The following is a 10,679-nucleotide window of genomic DNA, read 5'->3' as shown; positions in this document are numbered from 1 at the left end:
CTCTGCCCACAGCTCCTCCTCTCCATCACCGCCTAGCTCCTCCCCTTCTATCTCTCCTCTCTCTCTCCCCCCGCCTCTCTCATACTTGTCCCTCTCTCTCTCTCTCTCTCTCTCTCTTTATTCCCTCTCTTTCACTCTTTATCTCTCTGTTCCCTCTCTCCCACCCTCTCTCTATTCCCTATCTCTTTCACTCTCTATCTTTGGTCCCTCCCTCCCACCCTCTCTTTCACTTCCTATCTCTCTGTTCCCTTCCTCCCACCCTCTCTTTCACTCTTTGTCTCTTTATTCCCTCCCTCCCACTCTCTATCTCTCACTCTCTCTCGATATTCTCTCTCTCTCTCTCTCTCTCTCTCTCTTTCATTCTATGTCTCCCACTCTCTCTTTCATTGTCTCTCTATCTCCCACTATCACTCCATTCTCTGTGTCATCTTATTTACTCTCCATGCTCTCGATATTCCCACTCTCTCTTTCATTGTCTTTCTATCTCCCATTATCACTCTATTCTCTGTGTCATCTTATTTACTCTCCATTCTCCCGATATTCCCACTCTCTCTTTCATTGTCTCTCTATCTCCCACTATCACTCTATTCTCTGTGTCATCTTATTTACTCTCCATTCTCTTACCCTACCAATCACTCACTCTCTCTCTCCATCTTCTTTTGTTTTCCCTTTTTTTGCACTCACTTGCTCACACTCTCTCTCTCTCCCTCCATCTTCTTATTTATATTGTCTATTTCTACCCACAACTTTAGTTTGTTACATTACGAGAGAGAGAGAGAGAGAGAGAGAGAGAGAGGCGCATGATTTACAACTATTGTTCAATTATCATTTTCTCAAAAAAATTTGTAGTCTTCTTTCTCACACACACACATGCGCGCGCACACATGCTCTCTCTCTCTCTCTCTCTCTCTCTAAGGCATGATGTAGGAGAAATTGAAAACCCAAAAATGTAGAAGATGACTATAATAAAAAGTATGCATTATAATTATGAATTGTGGTTTAACCCTACTGATTATTAAATGGCATCACAATTAAACTTCCCTCAATTTTATTGCACCAGTAAGCTCCTTAGTATGGAGGAGCTCCTCCTCGTCTTGATATTGATGTACCCATAAGTATGAATTGTGGTTTAACCCTACTGATTATTAAATGGCATCACAATTAAACTTCCCTCAATTTTATTGCACCAGTAAGCTCCTTAGTATGGAGGAGCTCCTCCTCGTCTTGATATTGATGTACCCATAAGTATGCCATATTCCTATCGTTCCCGATCTTAATCTTCGAAAGGTAAACTGCATCCACGTCCTCAAAGGAATTTAGGTTCTCCCAAGCTATGATATTTCATATATATTGTGTAGTTTACAAGAGCTCATGACCCTTGCAGCATGTGAGATAAAGGAGGAGGACACAGATGCTCAAGTGTTATTTTGGGAAATGCTTAATGACATGGTGGGGCATAAAGGTGGAGGAAGACCAGATTTTTTGGGATTCATGGGAGATGAGGCTAGTACTAACTGGCAAGCTATGCGCATAGTGTACAATGATGGTCCTCATGACATTATGAAAGGGAGAGAATAGTCTTGTTTATCCCATTGCGAACAAAGTTTGTATATTCACAATGTGCAATATGTGGTTAAGAATTTCCAAGATAAACACAAATGTCTTTGTCGAATGTGGCATTGTGCATTGACCAAGGATGATGCACTTTCTCAATATAGATACATTCGGTCATGGTGGATAAATGGCAAGGAGGCAGATCGAAATTTTCCATTGATGGATTGCTGGCTTAGTTGGTGGTTTGTGAGATATCCCTACTGGCATAAGCATTTGGTTGGAGATATCTCCATTGGCATAAGCATTTGGTTAGAGTAAGTATTTGTCTCTTTTTTAATTTTTTGATAAATACTTCTATATTAAGAATCTAATGTTACATTTTTATTAACAACACTTACTATTGGTTTACATGATGTTAGGAGTTGGATGACACAAGTTTGGCATACATGCCTACAACAAATCTTGTAGAGACAAAACATGCAAGTTGGTTATAGTAGGGAAAGGCTTCAAGGGTACCGTTAGCCTATATGATGCAAGCATGTCTAATCTCTCGACAGTGTAATGTCACAGAATGCCAAGAAACATGCTTTCAATGAAGGAAAGTGCCATGGTGCTGGTCCAAGCATGGAAAAGTTGATTCAGATGGCCAATTCCTCTGAGGCTGCTAGCCCGCTAGTAGCAGAATAGATATTTTCTAAAAGAAATGCCCCTCTCTCTCTCCCCTATATTTTCTAAAAGCAATGCCCCTCTCTCTCTCCCCTCTCTTTTCTAAAATCAAACCTTGCCTCCCCTCTTTCTTTAGCCAACACCTGCCTTGCCTCCCCTCTCTCTTTAGCCAATGCTTGCCTTGCCTCCCCCCCCCTCTCTCTCTCTCTCTCTCTCTCTCTCTCTCTCTCTCTCTTCTAAGAGCAAGCCTTGTCTTCCCTCTTTCCCCTCTCTTTTTAGCCAGCGCTTGCCTTGCTTCCCCTCTCTCTTTAGTTGTCACTGTCCCCATTCAAGTCCCGACACTTCAGTGGTTCTAGACCACCTAATCGGCTCCTAAAGGGCATTGATTATCTCTATTGTGCCCAATGTGATAAGCCAACACCGAGCGTTGAGCTCTAATCTTCCCATGCACAGGAGGGGAGTTAAGTAAGATTATGAGTGGGCTAGTTCCCCATTCATTCATGCCTCCCCATAGTGGTTAATACCAAGATAGACATTTATGCAACATAGAGTACAAGAGAGATGGCCAACCCTGAAGACATTCTCTTTCTAATATTGTCATATACATGCGTACACACATACCAAACGGGGAGAATCCCACTTTTTCTCCTTATAGAACAAGAAGACCCGACTCATGATGAGTCTGTTCTGAAAGAAGGAACTTTGGTAGTGTGGCCAGATGGGCTTATCGGCCCTGCCAACACCTGATGATCACGATGGATGCTACATCAGTATGTGAAACCCATTTCTTCCTACTTGCATATTCTGAAAAATTTATGTCTCTGAACTGTGTCTCCATCTCCAAAGTGTGCTGTCCAGACAACTCATGGTTGGTCCCACCCTGCTTCTTTTAGGTCAGGATGAGCTAAAGTGCCCTCGAATACAAATGAATGGTCTTTTTTTGGTTGTACTTTGGCTTGTATACTCTCCTCCGATTGCTAATTGAAGCATGTCCTAGACCAGTCTTTGGCTTGTATACTCTCCTCCGACCGGTAATTGAAGCATGTCCTAGACCAGTCTTGGTTGTACCTTGGCTCATATGCTCTCCTCTGACTACTAAACTGAACCATGTCCTAGCCAAGTCTTCTCATCGGCCCTCTTGAACTGTACCTCAATTGTCCTTCCATTAGGTATTTGGCCCCCTCTTTCTTGCCATGTCAGCTATAAAGATGTGGGGTTTTGTGTGCTCTAGAAAGATGGCATCATCTTCAATAATCGCATGTTTGAGTTTTCTTTTTTCCCTTCTGCTACCTTGGCTCCAGTTCCATCCATAAGATGGTATTCCTACCTGGTCCAATCAATGTTCAAAATTCAATTGAATAAATTGGGTCAATACTTTGAAGGTGATTAATCCAACACATTACTACCAGTCCACCACCAAGGGAATCACAGTAATAGGAGTCCTTTTGATGGTGGTGCAAAAGTCAATATAATCACCAAAAAATGTTGGGAAAAATGGCCAAAACCCAGGCTTGAAGTCTTAGACATTGTGGTTAAAATGGAAGATGATACTGTTACCAAACTAATTGGAATGTTATGCAACCTTAAGATTAAGGTGTTGAAACTTCGGGTGAGGCATACCTTCATTATGATGGACTTTTCCAAGCGACCTGATTCTTATGAAATGATCTTAGGAAGATCATTTATCCATGAAGTTAAAATGGTCCATGTGATTGGCCCGAAAACCATATCTACCTACAATTTGATAACTCAATCCTTAAAGTAGACATCGTGAACTGTCACGTACATCTAATGGGAGTAGAGGACTATTCGATCAAAGATGAGATACTACAATCCATTCGAACCCTTTGTAATATTGCTATACTTGTAGAGAAGAGACCAATGTAGGGAAGGACCTGCCCTATAAAGCTACTAAAAAACAAGCTATTGAGTCTAAAGATGATCTAAATCGGATACATGTGCTAGCCATAATTTATTAGATGGGATCTAGAGGATCTACATGGGTTACACCTGATGGTAAGGAGCTCCCTAAGGTTGTGCCCCCTATGAATGGTTCATGCTATACCTTCTAATATTGGGGGGATTGGTTATAGAGTGAACTTGAGTCCACATGGGATGACTCAAGCTCAAGCACCAATAGTGGTGAGGAGTCTGAAGCAGAGACTAAAAAAGACACCAACTGTAAGATCCCAGTCTCCATCGCGCAACAATTCAGGGGTGCTAGCAGCGGAAGTAGCACTTCTTGCACACGGGGCATGGTCTCATACTCGGGGCCACGCCCACGGATATCTAGACAAGAGACTAATCTATCGGTTTTTCCAAAACTGAACCCGAAAAAACTTCCTTTGCTCGGAAAGCACGGGGGACTCCACCAGGATAACTTTTCCCTAACGTAATCAAAAGCCTTAACTAACTGAGCTCATCTGACCGAAGCCGTAAGTCCCATAGTCAGATCACGGAAAAAGATTGTACTTGGATCATAAAGACCAACGATTATTTCCTCATTGAGAGGCACAGCTGTTGATTCTTTTCCATAGAATAATTTTTGTCCGGAATTTACTTCATCTATCGAACTAAATAGAAATTGAGTCTCTATTTACGGATCCGTCAGTCCAGTCTAACCCCATCCAGTCTAACCCCATCCAGTCCCATGGGTTAGCCAACCGCCCAACCACTGTAGTGATGGGATCCAATTAGGAATTTGGTTAGGTTTTGTCCGGGTACCAGGGAAAAGAGTTGCCCCCCTAGCTGGATGTTCATGCAAAACATAAAACTAGTCACACCACTTATACACCCAATATGAAATTGCCTTTTTCTCAGCATCAGCTATCCTTAAAACAATCCTTTAATGAAACCATTGTGTCACTTATCGCAATCCTCAAAATCTCTTATTTCCAATCATTCCTTCATCGGTGTACTTTTTGCATCATTGGCAACCAGAACGCTCACCACCTGTTCACACAGGGGCCTTTTCGATAGTTCCTAGCTCATAGTAACCGGTAATATATTCACATAACAAAATGGAATCTCCGTGGAAGATCATCAACCAACAGATCCATATAAAAGAGTCATGGACTCATCCGTTTTGAGGACCAGCAAGGTTAATCAACTAGATCCATGCCCAGTTTCAGAAAACAACTCTTACTCCTTGATTCAACATCTTCCATGACGCATGTGTGGGTATCTTCGATGACCCAGAGCCCGAGCACCCTATGGTCAGCACCCTCTAGGATCCTTCGCAGGTCACCTAGCGCTTCACTCATAGGCCGCTTCCTTGGTCCCTCATCCACCGTACCGGAAGCTCACCATTTAAATCGAACCGAGGCTGGTCAAGACCTCGGTCGACCATGCTACACGAGACGTCCTCCGTTGACTCTCCGTCTTAGCTGTTGCAACTTTATCAGTTAGGTCTCCACGACCTTAATCACAAGACGGTCAAAATGCTTCCCCAGCATTCTTGACATAAAACAGTCATTTACAAACAGGTCACAAATACAGTTTCTATAATGAACTCTCGTCTTTCCACATTATCCCATCAGTCTTTCTATAATGAACTCTCGTCTTTCCACATTATCCCATCAGTCCACATTACTTATTCCACATTCCATTCATATGTGCTCATTGTCATCCAATCATATCATTTTCCATCTCATCACCTCAGATTCATTCACATCACATATCATTTATTCACATCCCAATTCACATGTCATCACACCTCATCCATTCACTCATATCGACGTCACATCATTTCACATACACATTCGCATTCATTATTCTACATACACATCCACATTCGTACATCCACTTCCACATCCGCATTCATACATACACATCCATATCCACATCCATACATCCACATCCACATTCATACATCCACATCTCCATTCACATTCATACATCCACATCTACATTCCATACATCCATATCCACTTCCACATCCACATTCACATCCATACATCCATTTTCACATCCACATTCATACATCCATATCCACATCCCCATTCGCATCCATACATCCACATCCACATCCACATCTACATTCATACATCCACACATCCCCATTCACATTCATACATCTATTTCCACATCCACATCCACATCCACATCCACATCCACATCCACATTCATACATCCACATCCACATCATCCATTTATCCATCTACATCAACCCACATCATTCACACATCAAACCACATCATCCATACATCAATCTACATTAACCTACATCATTCACACGTCAAACCACATCATCCATTCACATCCGATTCACATGCTGTCATTCATTCACATCCCTTATTATTTATTCATATCACGATTCACATTCCTTCACATCCCATACCATTCATTCACATCCTAATTCACAGGACATCACATCCATTTATCCATTTTCATTTATCTGATTCATATCACTTCCATCCATCCATTTACATCTATCTGATTCCTATCACATCACATCTCATCTATTTATAGAATGTAAGAGAATTCTAATTTTTTGATATAAAGATTCTTTACGCATCTAATTAGGCATAAAGACAACTTTAGTAGGAATAACACTTTTATAAAAATCCTTTCATGCATCTATTTAGGCATAAATTCAATTTTAAGGAAAATAACACTTTCGAATTAAAAAATAACCTTTTATGTATTTTACTATGCATAAATTCTATTTTAATGAGAATAATACTTTCAAAATAAAAATAAACCTTTTATGCATCTTTCTATGCATAAAATCAAAATTGATAAAAATAACTCTTTTGAATTAAAAATAAAATTCTTTATACATCTATTTATGCATAAAAACAAAATTGATGAGAATAACACTTTTGGATTAAAATAAATTCTTTATGCATCTTTCCATGCATAAAACTAATTTAGTAGGAATTACACTATTAGAATGAAAGAATTTCTCTTATGCATCTTCCCATGCATAAAAACTAAATCCAATGAAAAATAACTCTTTTAAAATAAAAACTTTCTTTTATATATCTATTTATGCATAAATTCAATTCTGATGAAAGTCACGCTTTTATAATAAAACAATTTCTTTTATGCATCTAATTTATGCATAAAAATCATTTATGATGAAAATCACACTTTTAATATATAAAAAATCTTTTATGCATATGTTTATGCATACAAATCATTTATGATGAAAATCACTCTTTTAATATAAAAGAATTTCTTTTATACATAAAAATCATTTATGATGAAAATCACACTTTTAATATAAAAAAATCTTTTATGCATAAGTTTATGCATACAAATCATTTATGATGAAAATCACTCTTTTAATAAAAAAAATCTTTTATGCATATGTTTATGCATACAAATCATTTATGATGAAAATCACTCTTTTAATATAAAAGAATTTCTTTTATGCATTCCTTTATGCATAAAAATCATTTATGATGAAAATCACACTTTTAATATAAAAAATTTTTTATGCATAAGTTTATGCATACAAATAATTTATGATGAAAATCACTCTTTAAAAAAAAATCTTTTATTCATACAAATCATTTATGATGAAAATCACTCTTTTATAATCAAAATAAAAATTTCAATATGCTTACTTCCATGCATAGAATTTAATTCTAAAGAAAGTAACACTTTTTTAATAAAATATTTTAGTATGCATTTTTCTATACCTAGGATGAAAAATAACACTTTAAGAATACAGATACGATGGGAGTTACTCTTTTGAAATAAAAAAAGTAAAACTTATTTTTCACAATTTTAGAAAATTTTGCCATAACCTCCTTTGTATGGCTGACCATTTTTCAAATTTTATCTCTCTAAAATTAATTAGAAGTTCACCAAGAGTATTTAAATCATTCTAATGTAAACATTTTCTACTTATTTAAGAGAAACATTTTAAAAAACTTAATTTTTTTCATTAATCATTCATCTAGGATAAAGAATGGTTGGATTTACTAAAGAAGAGGGGGAATGCCTTTTTTCAATGAGGCATAACATCATATTCAATATAGAGAATACAAAAATCATAAAAAACCATAAAATGAATAGAAAAGAGAAGAATCTCCAACTTACGAAGGAATTTGAAAGTTTTCCTTTGGCTTGATGGTTTGAGGGTTCTACTCTTGTTTGAAACAAGAGTGGCCACCAATCTTTAGAAGAGGGAAGGTCAAAAAACTAATGAATTATGAGTAAATTCACAGTTTTCTGACTCTTGGGCGAAGTAGGGTAACAGTGCAAAAACACTATTAAGCTTCAACAAAGGGGGAGGCTTCTATTTGTAGGAAAAAGTGAGCTCTTAACCAAGCAAACTGATTCTAGAATTTTTTGGATCAGTTTGGTCAAATTTTGACCATTTTTAGGTCAGTTTTGCTCACTTTTTGGATCTAGTTGAAACAGTGGAGAGGAGAGATAAAAATATCTTATTATTTGGGAGTTTAAAACTCATTCAAGCATGTGAAATAGGTGCCTCCTTCATGAGGAGAATTCCCCTATACTGAAGTGTCAAAAATGCATCATTTCATCTAAATAACTCTCTTTTTTAACTATTAACCTTGTCCTTAGTCAACTCTTCATCTTATGTGAGTATTTACTCATTTTTGGGGGATTTTCCTTTTATTCTTCTATTTATCTCCTCCCTACATTTGGATGAATCTTATTGGTCCATAGGAACCTTAATTTAAATTTTTTTGAAAATCTGGACCCCTAGGATAATGCCTCTTGAACAGATTATACTTAATTTCTAATGCACCTTCTGAAAATCTTTTTGAAGTTCTGTTTTAGGGGAACTTATTTTAATAATATGAGATATTTTTCTATCCAAAAATATTTAAAAATTGAATTACCACTCTGTAGAAGATTTTCTCTCTCTAGGCCAAAACTGGTGGAAACAAGATCTTTTATATTTCTGAAGAGGGATTTGACTACAGGGGAAGATATTGGACATCCTAAGAGGCTGGGGAGGAATCTTACATTCTACCCCACTTAAAAAACGCGAGATGTCCTCATCTTGCAGGTGGAGTATGATCTCTTTCATCTTCTTCTTCTTCTTCAATTACTTCCAGCATTATTGCCTTGGAAGTGGACGGCTGATTTGGGAACAACTCTCTTTGACTTCCCCTATTATGAGGTGGAGGTCTTGCATTACTTTGGATTGAAACTGCAGGTTGGATAGAGGGTCTACCTCTGGGATTTCCCTGATTTTGGCGGATAGAACCGTGATTACTCTCGAAGGAAGGGGCTGGAGTCTGGAATCTTGATCCCTGATTTCCCTCTCTTGTTCAAGGGTAGAACTTCTGAAGTTGAAATCCAGGGAATTGAGTTTCGGAAAAAGGACATTTCTTCCATTATGGAACTTCCCATATCTTGGAATTGACCCTGATATCTCTTAGGCGGAGGAAGGTTGGAATCACCTTCTGGGAATAAAAACCTTTTGAAAGGTGATGGTGCTGGCTTTGGCGGGACTTTGACATCAAAGGCGTTGGCGAAATCCTTCGCCATTCTTATTGCTTCGGCCATTGAGATAGGTTTGGCATTCTTGACTAAAGTATCCAATGGCTCGTTCATTCCTCGAATGAACCTGGCCATCAACTGCTCTTCATCCAATTGAGGGGAATATTTAAGGAGAAGGGCAAAAGCCTGATGGTACTCTTCAATTGTCCGGTTTTCCTGCTGTAGTTCCAAGAACTCATTCATCTTAATTTCAAGAAAGCCTGGGGGACAAAACCTCTTTCTGAGGTAAGCCTTGAGATCGGTCCAGGTTTGGGTATTTCGGTCGAGACGGTTTGTCTCGCAATGGTTTCTCCATGCCACTCTAGCTATCTCCAGTATCTTTAGCCTTGCAAGAGCCATTTTGCTCTTCTCATTATACCCGGTGACATCGAAGTATTCTTCCATTGATTCGATCTACTTCTCCACAGTCTCGCCCATGTTTTCCCCTTTACCCTTGAAAGGTCCAGGCTGCGAACTATGAAGAGTTTTATGAACATCCAGGTCGAGCTCTTCTTCATCGAGTTGGGGGTTAACATTTCTACCACGACGATCTCGATCCATGTTCCTATCAATACGAAAATTCTTGTTAAGTCTCTTTATTTATGATTCAGTCCGATTTTTTGATTCAACTGATTCCGGGGGTTCTCTAAATAGGTCAGCTCCCTATAGAATCAAGGGATAAAGATACTTATATAGAACGCATTATCAGTTAATAATTCATTCAAAATATCTCATTCATATCTTTAACACAATAATGGTCCATCAGACTAATTTTTTCCATCTGAACAGTCCTCCATGGGGATTTCAAATTTTTCAGATTTTTAATTTATCATCGCTTAACTTGATCCACTGGACAAAAAGTTAACAGTAGTAATCTGCCAGCACAATCCACTAATCTCATAGTGATTTGTTGAAGTCATAAACATCATTTCAGTTATGAACATCATCACAGGGACTCGTCCCATTCATCCTCATTGTGGTTTTGCTCAGCT

This window comes from Cibotium barometz, chromosome 24 (assembly GCF_041138505.1).
Source record: "Cibotium barometz isolate CiBa-2024 chromosome 24, ASM4113850v1, whole genome shotgun sequence".
Taxonomy (NCBI): Eukaryota; Viridiplantae; Streptophyta; class Polypodiopsida; order Cyatheales; family Cibotiaceae; genus Cibotium; species Cibotium barometz.
Note: the sequence above shows the minus strand (reverse complement) of the source record.